Source organism: Octopus bimaculoides, chromosome 1, assembly GCF_001194135.2.
Source record: "Octopus bimaculoides isolate UCB-OBI-ISO-001 chromosome 1, ASM119413v2, whole genome shotgun sequence".
Taxonomy (NCBI): Eukaryota; Metazoa; Mollusca; class Cephalopoda; order Octopoda; family Octopodidae; genus Octopus; species Octopus bimaculoides.
In genome coordinates, this window is record NC_068981.1 from 134487514 (window position 1) to 134510827 (window position 23314).

The 23314-nt window shown below is 33.7% G+C and overlaps 1 protein-coding gene across 7 annotated transcripts in view; it reads left to right on the forward strand.

Annotated features, from left to right (window-relative positions):
• LOC106871495 (band 3 anion transport protein) overlaps positions 1–23314 on the forward strand; it is a 762999-nt gene that overhangs the window by 349409 nt on the left and 390276 nt on the right. For 6 of the 7 annotated variants that reach the window (XM_052970953.1, XM_052970950.1, XM_052970954.1 and 3 more), the window contains one exon: positions 19368–19489. The exons of the other annotated variant lie outside the window; for it this stretch is intronic. The gene's annotated coding sequence lies outside the window, so the exon portion shown is untranslated. The remainder of the gene's footprint in view (positions 1–19367; positions 19490–23314) is intronic. 7 annotated transcript variants of the gene reach the window in all.

Genomic DNA, 23314 nt, shown 5'->3' on the forward strand with positions numbered 1-23314 from the left:
TGTAAAATGTGTTTCTTCAAAAATATCCACTCCTCCTGCACTTGTTCCCTCAATTGGTAGTGATGACAATCATTGCTTGCCCAATTGATCTTCCATATCTCACATGTGTGTGTGTGTTTGTGCGTGCACGCACACATTCATATAAACATACATACATGTATATAAATATACAAGCATATATAAACATACGCACACATACATTCATATAAACATACATACACGTATATATGCATGTATGCATGCATGTGTGTATGTATAATTTCAGGGCTGTACTTATTTAGCAAATGAATTGATCTGAGAGCTTGTGTTAAAACTAAAGCAGTCTCATCGTAGAAGACTCATTTTAGCCATTTAAAAGCAAACAGAAACTGTTAAATTCACTTTGCATTTATTTCTTGAGGTGTCAAAATTTTTCATTGCATGACTGCAACTTGGTCCCTGACACTGCAGAACTGTGTCAGTGACCAGTCATGCAATGAAAATTCCGACACATCGAGAAAGTCGGTTTTAACAGCTTTTGTGTGTTTTTAGATTATATTGAGACATCACACACATACATATGCATACACAAGTCTTTCACATTGTTTATTCACTCATTTGATTTTAATCTCTCTTCCTAGCTACTGAATGGCTACAGTTTATTGGGCAGAAGTAGTATTGACATGTACTTGTATATTTATGTGTCGTAATCAAATCATGAAGAAAATTAGATTTCTTGTATGTCTTTCTCTGTGTGTGATTTTTGTTGTTGCTGGTTTTCTTTGAGATGGTAGTAGGCAATGTCCATAACTTTTGCAATTCCTCCCTGACCATTGAAATTGATGTGAGTTTTGCCCAACCCAAACATCTACCTAGATAGTGTCTATAGAAAAAAAAAATGCATAGCTCTAGAATGAAGAGACTGTTAAAAGCAATTGAAGATCAGATTGTGGGTGTTAAAGGAAGTTGTATAAGATGTACCACTCAAAATAAGCTTCAATGAAAACCACTAATGACCAGGATAATTAAATGCATATGCAAAGAAGTGAAATGTGCTCAGCACAAACTTGATTTCAGAGAAATTTGTTGTAACATTATCATCATCATCATCATCATCATCTTCATGTACAATGTGTATTTGTGAGGTTGTATACTATCTTATTTGTTATCAGGCAATGATTTATGACCATGCTGGAGCACCATATGTTACATCTTTAAAAATTAAGATTCCTTCATAGACTGAGATTTATTTAAGAGTGGATTTGTGTAATGTTGGCTATTTTGTGAAGTTGCATTGATTTTTTTTTTTTGTGAAATTGCATTGAATTTTTTTTCTGTAATAGCTTTCTAAAATTTATTGAAGTGAAAAATTTTAAAGTAACTAAAATATTATTATCGAAAATTTGGACAGAGGAAAGCATAACTGAACTAATGTAGTTAGCTTGTGGTATGAAGCTTATTTTTATATTTGGTCTGATTGTAGATTGGTAAAAAGATCTAGATCTGCAATAAATGTTTTAGACATTGTTGTGATTAGTTGGACCTAAGTTGGCATTATGTACCCAATGTCATCTTCCATTTTTTTTTTTTTTTTAATTGTAGTGTGTGTGATTTGAGGGTCATTTGGCAGCTAATCTTGCAGGTTGAGCAAATATGTGCCAGTTCCTTCAATAGATGTTATTTTATGTGATTAAATTTTGATTTTCTTTTACTTTTTCCCCTTTCTTTTCTTTTTTGTATGAATATGTGCTGCTAAAATTTGGGTGCATCTAATATGCCCATGCATATTTTACGCTATCAAATATAGTAAGTAATTGGCAATTCTTTTTATTATTTCTCTGCATTGTAACCAAGATCAAAACATCTTTGAAATGGCACAGTCCACCTAGCTACAGCACGCTGCTCTGAGTGGTGAGAACACTCAAATTGTTAAGTATTTCATTAGCATGCAGTGTTGAATTCAAATTTATTTCTTCAATATGAAGAAGTAGCAGCCCTAATGCTTGACCTCCAAGGTAGATTTATCCAAACTTCTCAGTCTGTTTTGCTATTGGATCCAAATCTGGTTTTGATTTTTAGCTGTGTATGATAGCTGATGGATTACTCAACCACTTGACATACCCAACAAAGGGGTTGCTATATAGTTACTCAACCTATTAGAAATAGCAACTAAACTTCCCTCAGTTCACTATCTTTTTTTGATAGAAGGATACATTAGTTAATGTAGTCTCAGATATACTAATCTCTAAAAAATAAAGACAAGATGATCATGGCTTGAACACCATTAATCATTGGTCTGCTCAATCAGAGTTGAGCTGACATGGGGCTAAACTATTACAACAACAACAGCATCTACTAAATTCACTCACAAGGTATTGATTGGCATGGAGCTATAGTAGAAGACACTTGCTAAAGTACTGCATAGTAGAACTGAACTGAAAACAACATGGTTGCAAAGAAAGCTTTTTAACCACACAACTAAGCCTGTATCTATAAAAGAAAAAAAATGTTTTTATCAGTTAACCAGAAGGGTACTGCTTGTTACCTATTTTCCTGGTTTCCAAGACGATAGGAGGAATGGAGTAAACTATTTTTAGATAGAAATATTCTTTACAATTGACTGGATTCTGCTAATATCACCCTCAGAGCAGGTGGTTGTGTTTAATAGGGCAACAAGTTATGTCCACCTTGTACTGTTCACCCAAAAGGTTCCCACAGTTTTCATCGATACAGTTTTGTTCATTAGGTTCAGATTAACTCATGGCTATAAGAGAAAAATTTATCAATATGCTACATAATATATTTGAACCACAGCCATGGCATCACCCATAATGAAATAGATTAAACAACAAATTAATTGTTGAGGCTTAAACTTCATTAACATGAATTTGAGACAGTAATAAGCAGCAGACTCATCAGTGAGCTTCTTGCTCTTTTGTTTTCTGTATCAAATTTATAACTATGATGCCTAATATCATTTAGTTCAAAGCAACTTTGTGGGCTTTTGTTTCTTAATCTTAATTTAAATACAACAAGCATTATAGAAGGGTGTTCTTGAAGATTATTATTATTATTATTTTACTTCTCAGAGCTCTTGGTCTTACTAGCTCTGGTTGATTCTATGAGAGCAGACAACAACCTTTTGTCAGAGGTCTCACGGAGTCTCTTTTCACAAATTCTAAGCTTTGGTATTTGGATGTTAACTTATCGTGGAAGACACTCAACACCCAAGCACTAATCTCTTTACCCATCACTATGTTCTGAGCTCAAATTCCGCTGAGGTCGACTTTGCCTTTCATCCTTTTGGGGTTGATAAATTAAGTACCAGTTGAGTACTGGGGGGGTCATTGTAATGGACTACCCCTCCCCTACATTTCTGGCCTTGTGCCGATAGTAGAAAGGATTATTATTATTATTATTATTATTATTATTATTATTATTATTATCTTGCATACTTAGCTTGTTACTGAAAGTGTCATTAATGTACTAGCTTTGACTTCCTGTGAACTAAGGTGGCATGTTCTTTTTAAGTCTTGATGACTTTGCAAGGACTCCTTGCACTGTCAAGTAAAGATGTTTTCTGAATGTGCTCTATTTTCATTTTTAGTTCTATCTTTTCCAACCACTTTTAAATTTCTTTGCCTATCATAGTTAGAGCACCAACAATTATTGGCACAATACTTACCTTTTCTATTGACTATAGTTTTTTTTAATTTCTCTTTTCAGTGCTTCATATCTCTTATGTTTTCTTTTTTCTTTTCAACAATTCTGCTGTCCCTAGGGCACATATTGTCTATTATCAGGCTCAATTTTTCTCTGTTGTCTACCAGCACAATATCAGGTTTTTTAATGTTCAGTTCCATAATCACTTTGGATCATGTAGTTTCAAAGTTTCTTTGCTGTAATTTTGTATCACACTCTTACAATTTTCTTGCCTTTACCAATATCAATTTGTTACTGGCTTCCCAGTGAACTATTTATTCTGGTAACATTGTCATGCCTTATTTTGTATTCTCTCTGAGCCAATTTGCTGCATTTGCTTAAAATATGTCATTCTGTTTCCAGTTTCACCATACATTCTGTATTTATTAGATTCTGTAGAATGATCAATTCTATGCTTGTCCTCTACACTTGTTCCTATGCTGCACATATCAATGTCTCTATTTCAAGTTTCAGATCACCGTTTTGTAATTATATATTCATCTTTATCTGAGTCTGTGTCCTTTGGTATCCTTCTCAAAAACTGTCCAGGCATTTTCTTATCTTTCCAGTTGTTTCCCATCTTAGTTTCTGTCTTTATTTTGTATTTCATTTTGTCCTGACTGCTCTCTGTAGTAGCCCTGCCTTTACTGCAGCATTTGTTAGTGACTCTTCAAAGAAAACAATAAATAGTTTCAAGAATTTATGAATTAACCACTTAAAGTTAATTTATGTGTTTAGTGGGGAAGGACCACTATACTCGAAATTATATTGAATATTGTGAGTTTGGATGTGCAAGTGAATAACTTGTGCTATAGTTACTTTAATTATAAGGATCTTCTGGGAACTTATTGCTCAACTAGAATTTTTCAAAGCCACCTACAACTTTGTCAGTTTGATGAATCAAACCAAGGGTCTCCTTTGATTATTCCCTGGAAAGAGGCACTTGATTCAAGATTATAGCAAGTGACTGTAGTAGACCATAAAGATTATGGTCTTATTGAAATTAATACACTAAGTATCGATAGCCCATGACTAATTAAGTCTATTGTGCCAAAATTATAAGGCCAGAGTTAAATTACTAGAAAATGTGTATCCTCTATTTTATCAAAAATACCTTTTTCATCTTATTTTAATTAGTGAATCTCATAACCTGCTACTTCATATTTTTCAACTAGTAGTTTGTGAAGTTATGAAAAAAATGATGGATATGTTAAACACAGCATATCACTACATATTCCAAATAGTTTGTCTACAACTATATTTATTCTGTTTAATATAGTGTTTTGGCTTTTGTTTTACTTTTTTTTAACATTTCCTGATTTGTTAAGCTTTTCCTGCCTTTTGCATCTTTTTTGTTTTTGTTTTTTGTTTTTCATATTTGTTTTCTTTAAACACATTTTCTGCTTCCTCCTCCTCCTCCTCCTTTTTGCTTGTACATCTCAGTCTATTTCAAATTTGCATTTTATTTGTTTAATACAGTGCTTATGTAAACTTACTCTCCCATACTTCCTTCTACTTAAAATACTTAAAGTTGATTGGAGATAAATTAAGCTTTTCTTTTTTTTATATTCTCTTCCTTAATTTAAACTTATACCTTTTTCTATGACTAATTCAAACAGATTATTTGTTTATTGATCCAAGGTAAAGGTAAAGTTAATTTTGATAAATCTTAATTGTAACACCACAAGACTTTTAAGTAGTATTAAGCAGCTATCTTACCAATTCGGTTGTTTCTCATGAAAATTGCATTGTGCAAATCTTCTATTTTCTTGTTCTCTGCTCTCATTTCTTCTTAACTTTGGTTGTTTCTCATGAAAATTGCATTGTGCATATCTTCTATTTTTTTGTTCTCTGCTCTCATTTCTTCTTGACTTTTGCTAAGGTGTATGGTTATTTTAGAAACCTATTTGCATACTAATAAGTGCAGTTAACATTTAATTTGTTCTATTCTTGAAAACTGGAGTAATATATTCACTACAAATACTAAAGGCACTATTTATATCTGTAGTTCTTTACAGTATTGTATTAACAGAAGCCTATTTGTATCAGATGAGATATGGTCATATGATTCTTGCTTTTAAAGATCTTAATATTGAATAGCAAAAGTTATTATATATCTAATTAGAACTTTTTCTTAAGTCCCCTTATTACTTGATAAAGTTTATAAACAAATCCTTTTTATGTGCTGAAAGAGAATCTACTGAAGATCAATTTTGAAGTTTTATATTACAAGCATGAAATCTTTTGGATAAAACAGTTAAAGATAAACCATTCTACATGAGAATGAAAAACCAGTAGTTACTTGAAGTGCAAGAAATAGTACTCATATCTCTTTCAAACTACTATCCTACCAGCTTTAAAAATGGAGGACACACTGGATAATGTAGTCCCAGATGTAAAAGAAATCTACAGGATAGTCATGGTTAGAATGCCTTTGATCCTAAACCTGATCAATCAAAGCTGATTTGGGACTAAAACATCACTAGAAAATGGATGCCTGTAAAAGGATAAAGACCCCCTTCAGTGATAAATGGCCATGGGATTGCACCTAGAAAGTGTTGTCATCCCCCTAACCCTAACTCCCCCCCGGGCACAAGTTCAGGGGAGGTTGTTTATGGAAGACCAGCGGTTGCCCATGTATACCAGTCTCCCCTCTCTATGTCACTGATGTTATCTAAGGGAAAGGAAAAGGCTGATACAGCTTGGCACTAGTGACATCACAATTCATTTCTACAGCTGAGTGAACTGGAGCAACATGAAATAAAGTGTCTTGCTCAAGGACACAACACACAGAAATCAAACTCACTACCTCATGATTGTGAGTCCAATGCTGTAACCACTGAGCCATGCACCTACAGATGTATAATTACACAATATGTCCTTTACACTTAACCATTTCAGCACCAAGCTACCTGAGACCACCACTAGTTCGATGATACAAACTTTCTGTTTAAAGTAACCTAAATTAAAATTTTCCATTACAATTTCATGCTAATATTTTTTTTTCCTGGAAGGTCTAACACCCAACTTTGGGATTAAAAACTATACCAATCACCAGACTAAATGTCACTACATTGTACCAAAGATCCCACCCTCTCCATTTAGAGTAAGGGCCCAATATTGTAAGAGCTTAGTGTTCAAAGGATCCCAATTCCACAATGCTTGTCAAAAGCCTCAAAGATCTACAAGGAGTAGATGTGGATGTGTTCAAAGAACAATTAGACAACTTTTTATCTGATAAATTAAATGAACACACATCATAGCAAGAAACACTACAAAAAACAACTCTGTCCAGCTCACTACTTCATCAGGACTGATTCCAAAGATAGGATTGGGAAACATGTCTTAAATAAGCAAGCATTAATGTAGTGACAGTACCCCAGCATGGCCACAGCTTCTGGCTGAAACAAATTATAGAATAGAATAGAATACACCATTTTAATAATAGCAAAATTCTTTTGTTAAATACTTCAATGTTTCTCAGTTACTCAGAATATTTTCATAGAAAGGGCTACAAAAGGGTTAAGCATAGTGAATCACGTTGTAAGACGCATTCTTATGTTAGAAGTTTGGCAACAATAAATAGATGGAATTGTATTTTAGAAATGATTTATAAAAATTAAATATAGAAAATTTAGTAAATTTTTATGGTCCACTGAATTCATTACTAAAATGTCATATTTTCTATTTAGTAATTTGCTTAAGTAATCAAGAGCACAAATTATTTATGTATCAACCAACAGTTGAAATATTTTTATATTACTTACCTATCTTCAAACACTGTATGTTTTAACTTTGTCTTTAAAGAGACAACAACGGAACCTCTTCATGATCAATCGACTTGTTAGAAATTACAGCTAAATATCCCTCAAATTACATCCTACTGTCTTAAAAGAAGGAAAGGACACATTAGGTAGTGTAGACATTCATACTCTTTAAATAGACAGTATGTTTACAGCAGGAATTATTGATCATAGGTTCGCTTGATCATAGCTGACTTTTGGCTAAACAAGCAGGCCTATAACTGACAATAATGGCATTTTTTTCTTATTAATTATTAATTACTAAATTAGTCAGTAAGCAAAATTGTTGAAGTATGGAACAGTTTTCTTACATTCTGAGTTCAAATCTTGCTGAGGTCAACTTTGCTTTTTTCCTTTTCAGGCTGATAAAATAAAATAGAGTCAAGTACTAGAAGTCAATGGCATCAACTAACACTCTACCGTTAAAATTGCTGGCCTTATGCCTAAATCAGAAGCCATTAATTATTAAATTATGAATTAGAGTTGACACTTATTCAATTTAAGCAGAACAGGCTCTTAGTGCATTGTACCTTTCTAAAGCAATATATAATCCTTTCTTTCGAAGAGCATAGGCTCAAAATGTAAAAGACTTTTCCATTTTTCTCGAGTGTTAAACTAATACACTTGCTTGTTGTTCTTACATCAGTCTTCATTTTTTGTTTTCTGTAAATTTGAACTACCATCATTTAACATCCATTGTCCATGCTGGTATGGGTTGGACAGTTTGACCAGGTGTGGCCAGCTGGAAGGTTACACCAGACTCCAGCCTGATTTGGCATGGTTTCTATGGCTGGATCCATTTCCTAATGCCAACCACTCCGAGAGTGTAATGGGCACTTTTACATGTCACCGGCACAGGTGACATTTGTGTGACGCCGGTATCTGCCATAACTTTGATTTTGCTCAGCTTGACAGGTCAGTCATTGTCTCCATGAAGCCCAATGCTCAGAAGGTGCTTTTTATATGCCGCCAACATGGGTGCCAGTTACGTGACACCAGCATCAGCCATGACTATGATATATGTATATATATATAATATGGGTGGCTAATTTGCAATTTTACAACCTAAAGGCAGATGTATATATTTCTGCTTACATATATATATATATATATATATATATATATATATATATATATATATATATATATATATATATATATATATATATATATAGGTGCAGGCATGGCTGTGTAGTAAGAAGCTTACTTCCCAACCACGTGGTTCCAGGTTCAGTCCCACTGCATGGCACCTTGGGCAAGTGTCTTCTACTATAACCTCAGGCTGACCAAAGCCTTGTGAGTGGATTTGGTAGACAGAAACTGAAAGAAGTGTGTGATATATATATATATTATATGTTTGTATGTTTGTCCCCCCACCATCGCTTGACAACCGATGGTGTGTATATGCCCCTGTAAGTTAGCAGTTTGGCAAAAGAGACCAATAAAATAAGTACTAGGCTTACAAAGAATAAATCCTGGTGTTGAGTCATTCAACTAAAGGCAGTGCTCCAGCATGGCCATGGTCAAATAACAGACAAGTAAAAGTAAAAGAGTATATATATATATATATGAGAGAGAGGAAGCGAAAGAGAGAGAGACAGACAGACAGAGGTATTCTGCTCCTATTCAAAGCTTGACCACTTTTTAGATGTACTTTTTCCATACATCCAACAAGCATGTAAGTGGCTTTTGAGTTTCGAGATCTGTTTGAAATTTGCATTACTAAGAGTGCAAGTATGTCTCATCTTAAGTGACACAGTGTTGTTTGTCTTGCCTTGATTTATGGATATTTAAATGCCCTTTTAGACAAGCATGGGACTACCATGTCTTACCACAAAAAGGCATGTGTGTGTGTCTACTGGAATGATCTTTGTATCATTTGGGCCAACTGTATGAAGATGTGAAGTTAAGGCAGCCTTAGAAAGACAAGCTTTACCACACTTTGAGCAACTGAAGGATTTCTGTGTATAGCAAGATGTTATTTTTCCGTAGTTCTCTTTTTATTTTTCTGTACTTTTGTTTGTTTTCTCCAGCATACACACATATATATATATACATACACACGCATACATATATACACACATTTACATTTATACATACACATTCACATCTACACAAATATACATATGTACACGAACACACATTTTCACATATGCACACTTGAATTTTAAATCTGTTTTATATATTTATGCTTTTAAATATTTTCTTTATTGGTGAAAAGTAAACATTACTACAGATAAAATGAATTGTTGGTTTGTTAGAAGTTTCAAATTTTTTCAAATAAATCTTCATCTCAATTCACATAGAAGCCATAAAACCAGTATGTATGAATTTATTACATGGAATTCATCAGTAAGGTTCTGTAAAGTGATATGCAAGTTAACAGCTTTTGTCACTTTTTCCTTATATAAACTACCCAAAACATTACAATTCACTTTTCCTCACTTATGGCCACACAAAGTGTCTTATTTTACAATTTTTATAGTGTAAATATATTTTTGGTTTAAATAAGAATCTATGTAACATTTAGTTAAATTTATTTGATTGCATGTCTGGAGTATTTCTAGATAAAAATTATCTACCATATATTTTATTGTACAAAATGTTAGGTAGCTGCAATTATATGTTTGAAAATATATTCTGAGAACTATTCACTATTAATGTAAGATAAGTTTTATGTTTTCAGTTTGTTTGGTTTTTTTGTTTGTTTTTTTCTTTATATAATGACAGTATGAATGTCTCTTGCACACAGTTTTGAATATTCTAATTTATTATTTTCCATTCTGTGATATTGGTAGATTTTTAGGATTTTCTAATAATTATTAGTTGTTTTATTTATATACTATGTGCTCAAAACAACATTCTAAAGAACCATATCAATTATATTTCTGATATTTATATGAATCTATGTGTATGCATATATAGATCTGATAATGTTACAGAACTTTGTGCTTTTCTTTTTTTTCTTCTTTTTTTTTCTTTTTTTTTTCCCCTTCTTTAAATCACTGAAGAAAAATGTTTAATATAATTGAATATGAATGTGAAAGTAGGGAGACAAACATTAGAGATGAATATTTATGCTTGGTAAAAGAGGAAAAGATAAACAAAATAGTTTAGTAATAAGAAATAATTTAACAATCTTTCTGCTAATGAAATCATTCCATTCATAGTCAGTCAGTAGTTTTAGTTCAGTTTGAATCTTATACAAGAAGAATTAATGCTGAGCTTTAAATATTATCAGATTTTCAAGCTAATTTAATAAGTACCTGAGACAGCGTGTAGGTGGTGAAACCTAAGCAGTTAATCTTATTTTGCTAGTATGTGTACGCACGTGCACACACACACACACTTTGTTGTTGGAATTTGTAATTAATTTTACTCTTTTTAAGCCCTTCTGATATTAAACTGCCTGAGACCATTACCGTTTACATACAGACTTCTTACCTTAACCCTTTAGTATTTAAATTGACCATATCCAGCTCAAATATTCTTCCTGCTTTATGTTCAAACCTGCCAGAGTCAGCCTCTCATATCAACCCTACAACATCACTCTTAAAATAAACAACCACATCATTGAAATCTCAAAGCTACAAGGTAATGCATGACTAATTTAGATCAATGTAAAGAAATAAGCATTACATTTGACAGAACAATCTAAATATTAAAGAGTTGAAGTGAACTAAGTTAAAATTTTCTATTGAAATTTCACGTTAATTTCTGTTTCAAACTCCTGATTATTATGTTCCAAATAATGATTGTTATTTCACTAAATTTTTCATTATTTTAAAAATTAATTGAAGTAAAAGCAGTGTTTTTGGATGGAAATATGGGCTTGAAAGCTTTTCAACTTCTAGATTTTGAAGTGTTAAATGCATGCAAGGGAAATGATAACAGAAGACAGGATTAACTAAAGTCAAAAATATTTTTTTGATATTAGGGATGAAAGTCAACCTTAGGAAAAATCCTTATTTTAAGTTGTAACAATGGAAATCAGCTTTTTAAAAAGATGAGAAGAGTGGAAGTCAACCATTTTAAAAATGTTTTCTTGACTAGGTCCAATTATCTAAAGTTCTTCACATTAGTCTCCAAGTTCCACCTCTACTAGAACTGAACTATAGCCTTATTTAGTCATCATCATCATCATCATCATTTAATGTCCATTTTCTTTGCTGGCATTGATTGGATGGTTTGACAGGAGTTGCTGGTAGTGGTGGTGGTAGGGGGGGCATGGCTAGATGGCCTTCCTAATGTCACCCACTTTACAAAGTGTACTGGATGCTTTTCACAGCACCAGCACAAGTGCTTTTTATGTGGCACTAGCACCAGTCCCCAGTTTTACCTTTTGAATTTGCAATTGTTACTGGTACGTTTCCAATGTACTTTGACCATATATTGTCGGGAACTGTATCACCAAAATAAGTTAGTGATCATTCACCTGTCTTAGCTAATTATATCTCTATTGAATATATTTCACACAAATTTGGAAAAACTAGTAAAAGAAGACATCATTTTGAAATCAATATTTTGAAATTTTATTTATTGGTAAATAAAATACAAGTTTGACTGAGACAAAATTAAATCTTTTAATTGACAAAATAAAGAAAAAGTATTGTTAGTATGTCCCTAATAATGATCATGTTTTTATGCAGTTAGATTTTTGTTGCTACACATATCTCGCATTAAATAAAGTTGTGAATTATTGTACATGTTATTACGTGTTGAATATAAACATAATCATAACACTTAATCTTGCTGTTCCATTTCTCCAGATAAAATCTATATTTATACACATTTTTTCATGTATGTATAAAAACAGTAGAAATGGTTTAGAAATGATTTATACGGTGCAATAATTATAACGTTATCTTAAAATTATTTATTCAGTGTAAGATTAATGATTGTGGTCAAATAATTAAATAAACAATTAAATAAAATTAAAGACATTCAACCTTTGTTTATTGTGATTTATATCACATTTCCTGTTATCAACAAAATCTTTCTTTTTATGATATTAGTAAAGTGACACCTTTGGGGTCTCCAGAATTTGTAATTAATTTTACTCTTTGTAAACTCTTTTGACACCAAACTGCCTTTCACTGTTCTTGGTTGCATGTTACTGAGATTTTGAACTAAATTAAAGCCTTCTGTTGAAATTTCATGTTAATTTATGTCCAAACACATGATTATTTTATTTGAAAATAAAGGATTCAAATATTGGCCCAAGGCTAGCGATTTTAAGGGGAGGGGGCAGTCAATCTCAGTGTTCAACTGGTACTTATTTTATCAACCCAGAAAGGCAGCATTAGAACTCAGAATTTAAAGAGCCAGAAGAAATGCTGCTAAGCATCTTGTTCAGTATGGTAATGATTCTGCCTGCTCACTGCCTTATTTTGTTCCAAGATAATGACAACTATTTTATTAAATTCTTCATTATTTTCTAAATTATTTGTAACAAAGACAATGTATTTCAACAGAAATGTTATACCAAAAGAGTTAAACCAATTAGAGAAAACAGTTTCTAAAGTTCTAGATTTTGCTATATTAAATGCAAGCAGTAACAAGAGACAAGATTAACTAAATAAAAAAAACAAAACATTCTTTTGATATTAGGAGTGAGAATCAACTTTTTTTAAAGTATATTTGTGTTTTTATATAGTATCAAAAATATATATATATTACAGAGCTGATTACTTAGTACTTAATAAGAAAGAAAGAAAGGAAGAAAGAAAGAAAGACAGACAGACAGACAGACTTTTACACTAATTTAAATTCTCAACAGCAAATTTCTAAAATTTTGGAAATATTGCCCTCACATTTTATTTACTTGTGAATTAATATTTAAGGCTGAAGGAATTTATTTTTGACTTAAGAGTGTATGTATATAGCATACAAAAATATTTAAAGATAAGAATTTGTTTATTCTGAAATATGGTTTGATATAACTTAGAGTTAGATAAAGTAACAATATATAATGTTAATGATACAGTTTTCCAGTCATTCATTAAGAATGTGTACAGTACAAGGGTAAATAGTCTTGTTTATATCATAGATGGGGAAGAACTGATTAGATTTGCTGTACTCTAATTTATAGCTAACTAATTAACTAACTTCATCAATAAATGTTATATATCAGCAAAATAAATATTTTAATAATTATAATTACTTAATAAAAAACATTTTTCCATGGCTTAGTCAGAAAAAGGAGTAACATCCTTGGCTTTTGCAGGGTCTCCAGAATGATGAGAATGTAAACCAAGATTCATAGATTGCTGACATAGAAAGCAGTAACATCAATGCATTGAGTTATGCCCAGATTGAAAACCTGGCTAAAAATGGGTGGGTTGGTGTTCATTGAGGAAGGTGTTCTTTGGATTGATCTCCTTTGTGTTACCAACTCTCAGTTGTTTTTGAAGCACAATATATCCCCTTGGTCAGCTATATTTTTGCATAAGATTTGAAATGAATGATATTGGTAACTGTTGGTAACAGTTATTTACAGCTATAATGTGATATCAAGACTAGGAGATGAATACACATGTATAAAGCAGGTTTCTTTATGCTTTTTTTCTACCAAATCCATTCAAGGCTTCGGTCACCCTTGAGCTATAGTAAATACACTTTCCCAAAGTACCATGCAGTGAGACTGAACCTGAAACAATGTGATTGCTAAGCAGACTTCTTAACCACACAGCCTTCAGAGATGGTTAATTTATGGTTGAAGTTCTATTTTTATTGATAGAGAGGTTTTTGAGTTATGTGTATGTGTGTATATATATATATATATATATATATATTTATATATATACATATATATATATATATACACATACACACAACTCAATACTTTTCAGTGAAATTGCCGTAACATTTTGATTTAAAAATTTGAAGTACTCCACTTATGTTAGAAAAATGGCTAAAAGCTTCTTCGTTTTTAAAAATTTTATTAATTACTGAAATTATTATTTAACCTAAAACCTGACAATACATTAAAGTTCATTTTGCAAACCTCTCTCTCTCTCTCTCTCTCTCTCTTTCTTTCTTTCTCTCTCTCTTTCTCTCTTTTTCTCTCTCTCTCATCTGTAATATTTCTATTTTATTTGTCTTTTTTCAAGTAAATGCCATGTATAAGCTGTGTTTACCACGTAGATCTGTTAATTATTTCTCCAGGATGTGTATATAATTTTTGTCGCTTATAGATCATTCACCCTAACTTTCCTCATCCTTCTACAAAAGATTGTAACATGCAGTTGTGTAAATGATAAATGAATTTAAGCATGATTATTTACTTTAGTTCATTAAAATCTTAATTCTATCATTTATCTTTGACAACTTAAATAATTTGTTGTTGATCCAAGCTATCAACAAACTCACCCACAAAGCTAATTCTGCAATCAATATTCCTATAGATAACCATGCTACTAGAACCAACAATCCTTAATTCCAACTTTGATAGTAACCATTCATGAAAGTTTAACAATAGTGATAAGGGATAATTTTTTTTTTTTTAATCTCTTATCACTAGTTTTCATGGTGCATGTACAAATATCTTAAAAATACAGGTATCCATTTCCCCATAAATTATCCCCACTAAAAAAAACCTATGTAAATAGAATATACAGAGATCAGAAGAATCTTTTATCTTTCACTAGTTTCAGTCATTGGACTACTACAATGCTGTGACATTGAATTTGAAAGGTTCTAGTCAAACAAATTACTCCCAGTACTTAATTTTTATGTGTCCTCTCAGTCTTTTTTTGTCAAACCATTAAGTTAGGGACATAAATAAATCAACAATAATTGTCAAGTAGGGGATGGGAGAGGACAAACACAGACACAAAGCCACACGCATACATATGAATACACGCACATACACAGACACACAAATGTCTTCCTGGCATTAGTAGAACACTTTTTATTGAATTCTGATCTTAGTGACTTAGATAAATGTTGAAAAACAGAAATTGTATTTCAATCCAGATATCATAATTTTGCCAAGAAATCTTTTTATTCAAAACAAGATGAAAATAGCCATCTGTTCACCTAGAATACATCTACTCTTGCCAGTGTATTTAATTTCTATATCAATAAAATATATTTAAAATCTATTTGCTCTACTTTCTGTCTTTTGACTCTCCTGAGTAATAAACTATCTTTTACCTAATAATTGTTTCAAATTTTGGCACATGGCCTGCAGTTTTAGTGGGATGAGGTTAGACAATTACATCGACCCTGAAAGGAGGAAAGGCATTGTTGACCTCAGTAAGATTTGAAATCAGAATGTAAAGAGCTGGAAGAAATTCCACTGGATGCCTAGCTTTTACCCTAGGATGGATAAGTATCAGTGCATGGAACTCTTGATCCTTGAGTCACTCTGTAACTTCTGTCAATTAATAAAAAAACAATATATCTTTTACCCTAAAAATAGTAAATGTTCAGAAACTAAGATAAACTCTTTCATCATTAAATTTTTTTTAAATAAAAGATACATACTCTTACCTATAATATTTTCCCTGGTTAGTCTTTCTTGTAAGAATTATCACACGTGAATCATTAGAAGTTCTGAAATTGTCATCTGTCAAAAATGGCCAATATATGATATTGAGGCAGACAGAGCATGTCAGAAGTATACAACTTACTATCTCACAACTTACCTCAGTGGCATTATCATCAAACTGTCAAATCGCTTTATATCTCTTGCATATTTCAAACAGTATCAACAATGAATATTTGATTGATGCCTTAAACCAGACGATTGTGGTTTTTCATATTCAGTATCATATACACAGATAGATGTTGATCTCCTTAAAGGGGAAATATAGGTTTATATTGATTATATGAGTTTCAGCCAACCAGTCAATCTTCTGATTAACACTTTGTTCTATAATGAATATATAGAAATACTGAAATTTTGATCAGGCACAAAAATGATTGTTATAATTATTTTTCTTTTTCTTTTCTGAAAAGCTGGGAAAGATTTAAAAACCAAAATGCAGAGTAATTGTTTCTGTGCTGATAAATGGTTTTTATAGAATTATTTTGTATTGCGGTACTCACTCTAGTGCTTATAAATTGTTATATGAAGGAATATGTATTTATTTATTTCTCAAAAGTGATTTCATGTTTATCATCCCTTGGCCAACTGCCTTCTACTATAGCCCCAAGCTATTCAAAACCTTGTGAGGAGGTTTGGTATGCAGAAACTGAAAGAATCTCATTATATATGTGTGTTTTGTCTTCTTATCTTGACATCATGCACTAGTTGTAAATGAACTTCACCATCATCATATAAGTAGCATCCTTCATTTCTGATCTTCTTTGAAAACATGTCTGACTGTCGGGAAATATTACCTCACTTGGAAACAGGTGAAGGTTGGTGACAGGAAGGGCATCTGGCCTTAGAAAATTTGCCTCATTGCATTCCATCTGATCCATGCAAGCATGGAAAACTGAACGTTATAACAATGATGAACCCCTACTCTAGAGTAGGGGTTCTCAACCAGGGTCCATATGGTTCCTGAGGGTGCATATATGATTTTTGGGGGTCCACGCAACAAAATAGTCAAATTGGGGATCACAATAGTATTTTAAGGGCCCCTGAAAAAATTTTGTTTTAGGTGTATGTATTGGTATGTGTTGCAAGAAACAGCTAGGTTTCTTTCTCTAATGTTTTACAAGGTTTAACCTACACAAGTTAATGTGTGAAAAACGAAATTGGAATTTTGAAAGAAGTTTGTATAAAACTAGTTTTTAAACATCGAATGGCTTTGAAGGTCCTCCAGAATAAAATAGTAATGAAAGGGGTCCATAGATAAAAAAAAATGGTTGAGAACCCCTGCTCTTGAGAGAATGTGTACATTCAACAACTGATAGATTTTAAATTTCAACCTAGCTGGGTTTTAATTTAGCCTCAGTGTTGTCTGAATCAAGCATACTCTCTTATGTAAACTGTTTATATCAGGGCTGTGGAGTCAGAGTCAGAAACAATTAAGGGGCAACTGGAGTCAGTAAAACCAACTCTGATTCCAACTCACAATATCTTTATTCTTTAATATAAACCAGTTATAACATATAGGCCTACTCAAAGTACAAGTGTATGCATATGCTTTATGAGATATGTAGACCACAATCATTTAATTACATAATGAGGGGGTGGAGTCAGAGTTGGAGTCAAAGTTTTTTGTTTCAACTCCACAGCCCTGGTTTATATATCAGTCAGTACTCAGAATAAATTGGCTGATAGTGTAGAGCTGATCCACCACACTGTTGCAGTGTGATGGCCTATGTGCATCAATGACCTTGAGAGCCATGCCAGTAGAGTGCAGGTTCCTGGTAGGACCTCCTATGCTGAACAGATCAAAGGACAGAGGTCAGACTACTATGGACCACCTGTTAGGTAGGGGGGGGATCCAAAAGGGGTCTTCAGGAGTAGTGTCCCTGCCTTCCTGAGCTAGTTTTCCATCACATTTCTTAAAAATTGTGGTAGAGGCCTTGATCTCGGGACCCCCCCCCCCTGTCTAGAAACTGAAGTTGGGGGTAAGCAAGGGCATACACCCTGGAGAAAATCCAGCTCCAAAAATGCCTTATGATAACAAAGGAGAATGGGCACCAGCCAGTGACAAAGGTTGGGTGGGCTGCACCTGCCTACCTCGGTTGCTATGGCATTGAGGTAGATCCGGCCACCTCCATTAATGGGGATAAATCCTGGATTTAAATCACTGGACGATGATGTTCCCAGTGGTAAAAATATCTTTGCATAGGACCAACACCCCTGCCTAGAAAAAAAGGAAAGCAAAGTTACAGAAGCATCAATTGCAATTTAAAACCGACAAAACCTGGAGATGGGAGAAGCAGAAAAACAGCTCAGAATCAAAAACATTGGAGAAATGTCATCAATGGCCTATGCTCCTTGGAGAAGAAAGACTTAAGTAAATAGACCTGATAATTTTTATCATAACTACATCACCAGCCAATTTAAAGGGTAAAGACCTCCTTCGGTCATGAATGACTATGTGCTTGCACGTAGGAAGTTACCCTCCGAGGCACAAAGTCCAGACAAAGTTGTTTATAGAAGACCAGCAGTCACCCACGCATACCAGCCTCCCCTTTCCACACCACTGATGTTATCCAAGGGAAAGGTAAAGGCTGATACAGCTTGGCAGCAGTGATGTTGCAACTCATTTTTACAACTGAGTGAACTGAAGCAATGTGAAATAAAGTGTCTTGCTCAAGAACACAACACAGCCCAGTCTGGGAATCAGACTTACTACCTCATGATTGTGAACCTAATGCTCTAACTACTGAGCCAATTTACTCTAGCATTTAAACTAGCCATATCTTGCCAAAATTTTCTACCTAGTTTATGTTCAAACCAGTCAGATCTGGCCTCTCACACTAATCCTACCATGTCATTCTAAAAATAAACAGTTATCTCATCAAAATCTCAAAGCTACAAGATAATGCATTATAAATTCTAAACATTGTGAATAAATAATGTGAATGCTAAAGGGTTAAAATGCATGATGAGTAAAATTGCATATTATAGGATAATGAAATTAATTATTTTTTAATTATATTTATTATTGCTCCTAAGTGATTTAATGTTATATATTTAGACTCTGAAAATGAGTTTGAAGCTGCTTATATTTTCATATTTGACCCAAAATTTTTCATTTCACAGTTATGGCATATTTAAAACTGAAATATCAAATAAATTAACATTTTCTCTTTATTGTTTTGCTCTTCATCACAATTATTGTGGTTTACATCTCTGCTTCAAAATAAACAAAGGGCTCATAAATTAACTTTCACACCCACCCATGCCTTGTGGCATAATTTTTTTCTTTAATTCATTATTATTAGTCTGTCCTTTTTTTTTTATTTCAGGTTATACGCTGACACACGATGAAGCTGTTTCTTGTTAAACACCACATATGTTACACTGAGTTACATAGAATCATCATTGTGTAAAAAAGTATGCCTTTATTAATGGCAAACTGTTATGCATGGTAAGTTACGCTTAATTTTGTTGCAAAAAGCACCATTAATCTCACCCTTCACCCTCAGAATACCATTTTTGCTCATCATCACCACCACCACCACCACCATCATCATTATCATCATCATCCATCCATTTTCCATGCCAGCATGGTTGGACTGGTAATAAATGGGTTTATAATGACTTGCAGAGTGAGCAACCAGTGATGTTGGATGACTCAGTGTCTCCCTGTGGTTATTACTTCTCATTTCAGTCATCTAATTTATTTTGACAGTGTTTCCAATGACAGTATATATAATATATTAAAGAGATTTTATGAAATTATTGTTTCTACTGCGCTGAAATCTATTCTATCCCTTTCAAATGATGAGCTTATATTAAAAGTGCTCTATACCACATGTATGTGAAACATAAGCACCAAAGTAGAAATCTAATTGCAACTGGATAGATATGAAGTGTGTTTGGTTTATTAGATGTGCATCAGCCGTCTGAGACTAGTTTAATAAAAATGAGTCGAGGTGAGGTCAATTCATTGCATGATTGTATTGAAAGAGATATGAAATGCAAATAGATAATGTACATTGGATGGGAAGCTACCTTATGTTGATAATGGAAGGTGCATGTAGTGTAGATTGATTAATTAAGAATTGGCATGAGAGAGACTTAGAACAAATGTTAGTAAGTTAGGTCTCATTAGAGATAATAATATGGATATTTCTTAGAGATGTCTATATTATTTATTATGGAAAATCAATGTAAACTAATGATAAGCTCCTTTTGGATTTTAGACAGATATTGTAAAGTATTTGTACTTACGTACTATCAAAACATAGTTCTGTTAATGGCAACAGCAACAATAAGTGATGGATGAGTAGTTAGGTGTAGGAATGGCTGTCTGATTAAAAAGCTTGCTTTGCAACCATATCGTTTCAAGTTCAGTCCCACTGTGTGGCACCTTGGGCAAGTGTCTTCTACTATAGCCCCAGTCCAATCAATTCCTTGAGAGTGAATTTACTAGATGGAAACTGTGTGGAAGCTTGTCATGTATATGTGTGTCTCTTTGTGTCTGTGTTTGTCAAAACACCCCCTCTTCCACCACTTGACAACAACTTTTGATGTGTTTACATCCCTGTAACTTTGCAGTTCAATAAAAGAAACTGATATAATAAGTATCCGACTTAAAATAAGTACTGAAGTGAATTTGTTCAGCTATAACCTTCAAGATAGTGTTCCAGCATAGCCACAGTCCAAAACTGAATCCAGTAAGAGAATATAAAAGATGAATAGTAGCTGAAACCATTGACAAGCTTCTCATAACTTGGAAGGTTTAAGTCATAAAAGGCTAATTGGCTGAGTTGGTAGAATGCCATGTATTATTTATTCTGATCCTCTACACTCTAAGTTCAAGTCCTGCTGAGATCAACGTTGCCTTTAATCATTTTGGCGAGCTGGCAGAATTGTTAGCATGCCAGGTGAAATGCTTAGTAGTATTTCGTCTGTCTTTACATTCTGAGTTTAAATTCTGCCATGGTCGACTTTGCCTTTCATCTGTTTGGGGTTGATGAAATAAGTACCAATTGAGCACTGGGGACAGTGTAACTGACTTAGCTACTACTGGGTAAGAGTATTGATGCGACCACCGAAAAACAAATTAATGTTAGATCCCTATTCCTCGAGTTGGGTTTGAAACCGTATTCTGGTTGTTGAGGACAATGGTATTTCCTTTGTCCTATGAACAAGTACAGTTATTTTTAGCGTAGGAGTGATCGCTGACCTTTTCCGGTCAGCGAAAGTTCAGAAAAACAAGATAGGAATTGTACTGAACTGACCCAGCTTTGAAGGGAGTAAGGTAGCACTATTGAGCTACGGTATTTGTGATAAATACAACAGCGAGAGTTGGGGACAGGGGAATTGGCACGAGCGGTTGGCCCGAGGCAGTTGGCCAGAGCAGTTGGCCAGGGAGTTGGATGAAGAACGTCAGCCAGTGAAGATGTACAGCAGTTGATGTGAAGGCCAGTGGAGCCAGTGAAGATGAACAGAGAGACTGACAGAGAGAGGCTGAGAGAGAGAGCCTATGGTCAGCAGATAGGGACTGAAGCAATGAGAGAGAGGGACAGAGAGATGGAACTGTTGTGGCAGCCAAGAGATTGTAGTAGTCAGTTGGTCACTTCTTGTGGATTATTGCTGGAGCTTTGAAGGAAAGAAAATTCTTGCGGTAAAGGTTTGTGTAAATATTCTTTAAAAAGAGAACTTTGTTAAATGTTTTCAAAGAAAAAGAGATTTTGTTAACTGGTGGAAAAGAAAAGAAAAGAACTTTGATGGGACATGTTAATGGAAAAGAAAAACAACGAAGTGAAAGAACTTTTAATTCGACTTGATATATGAACTCTTGATTGTAAACTTTTGCTTATGTAATGATTGAAAACCTTTGTATTGTTACATGTGCTTAGAACTTTATTGTTACATGTTATTTCAGAATTATTGTTATGCAATATTTTGATGATGATGATGTTTTGATGTAAAAAGTTAGTTCCACTACCCAACGCATGGTCTCCGTGTTATTTCTTCCTCCTTTTGCCTGTTGTCTTCGTTACGTGCTCCGGCTGGGCTTAGTCGTGGCGAACATCCCGACTCACTGAGCGTCGACGTTCGTGCGCGCGCGAGTTTTCTCTTCGTCGAGGTGCTTCGCGTGTGGGCGTTCGTAACAGTATAAAAACTGCACCATTCTGCCAAGCCATATCAAGCTAGTATGGCAGAGTAGGCTCATCAAACCAGTATGATCTCAAGCTCAAATTCATATCAGACCATGGTTGGTGGAGAGAACATGCTGAGGCCTTCGTCCTGCAGTGGACTGAGCATAGGTAACCCAGTCTAATCCAAAAATGCCCCAATACAGGACAGTTGAATAGTGAATTGGTAGAATTGATAGAGTATTGGATGATATGCCTTGTAGTATCTTTTCTGGTTCTTTGCATTCCGACAGCAGTGCCTTCAATGCCGCTAGTGCAAAGCTGTGTTGGCCCAAATCAGTGACATTTACCTTGGAGAATATTGGTAGTCTAGAGATGGGAGATTTGCATGCATGGGTGACTACCAGTCTTCCACAATAGACATTTCAATCTTGACTTACAGATGCCTAGTATGTCATCGTCATCATCATTATCATTTTAATGTCTGCTTTTTCAAGCTTGCATGCATCGTATGGATGCATGATCACCTGTCACCAATGATCACCTGTTTCTAAGTAAGGTAATATTTCTCCCAGAAATAGGGTAGATTGAAAACGAAAGTCACTGCTTGCATGACATTGACACTTGTTTAGAACTATCACATCATGTTTAAGACAAGGTGACAGTAACAAACACACACACATACACACATGTTTTTATGCTGTGTTTACAGCTCCAGGTACTTATAATTATGGCAGGCTTTTTTTTTAGTTTACATCTATGATATTTAAAATAGTTTCTGTCCACCAAATCCACTCAGAAGACTTCAGTCAGCTTGGGACTATAAGAGAAAATACATACCAAAAGTGTCACACAGTGGAACTGAACCTGAAATCATGTGGTTGGAAAGTGGACGTCATGGAACCACACCTGCACATGATGTATATTTGGCATATACAAAGCAAAAGACTGGTGCTGATCTCGTAGCAATATTACTTTTAGAATAGCTGCAAAAGAAATTATTTTTCTTTGTCACTCTCTGTCCATCTCCCTCCCTCCCTCTCTTCATGTTTATGTTTTGTGGACATTTTAAAACAAAATATGATTTTCTATTTTGAAGTAATAGATTTAGTCATATATATATATATATATATATATATATATAA